Genomic DNA, 826 nt, shown 5'->3' on the forward strand with positions numbered 1-826 from the left:
ATCCGGTCACCGAATGGCCGACATTGCTAAAACAATAAAATAAAATATAATAAATAATAAAGCAAAACATTAAACCAAATAAAATAAAATTACTGTCTGCTACTACTACTACTACAAATAATAATAATAATAATAAAACATTAAACAAAACAAAATGAAATTACTGTTACTAGTACCACTACTTACAATAATGATACATTTAAATTAATAATCTAAAACTGATTAAAAACTACAGAGAGATAGTTTTTAAATAATAATAAAACAAAACATTAAACAAAATAAAATAAAATTACTGTTACTACTACTACTACTATTACTACTACTTATAATAATAATAATAATAATAATAATAATAATAAAAATAAAACATCAAACAAAATAAAATCAAATTACTGTTACTAGTACTACAATTAAAATAATAATACATTTAAATTAAAATTAATAATCTAAAACTGCTTAAACACTACAGAGAGATAGTATTTTGGGTATTGCCCTTATGTTAGAGGTGGGCAGATCGATCCTAATATCGATAATATCGATACCAACGCTGGTATTGATATTGAACGATCCTCGTGTAAAAAGATCGATACTCAAGCTTTTTTTCTCTCCCGCACGCAATGACTGCTGCGCACACAGATTCATCAAAGTCTACTCTCTGTCTGTAAGAGCAGCGCTGCACTGTGTCACACAACATGGAGCAGCGCACCCTTGTATTGTGGTTTGTCAGCCCTCTACCTCAGGAGATTTTAAGTTGTGTTGAATGATATTTTTTAAACAAAAACTTTGATTGTGATAATAAAGTATTTTGTTGTCAAGTACAATGTTT

The sequence above is a fragment of the Thalassophryne amazonica genome, chromosome 12 (genome assembly GCF_902500255.1).
Source record: "Thalassophryne amazonica chromosome 12, fThaAma1.1, whole genome shotgun sequence".
Classification (NCBI taxonomy): domain Eukaryota; kingdom Metazoa; phylum Chordata; class Actinopteri; order Batrachoidiformes; family Batrachoididae; genus Thalassophryne; species Thalassophryne amazonica.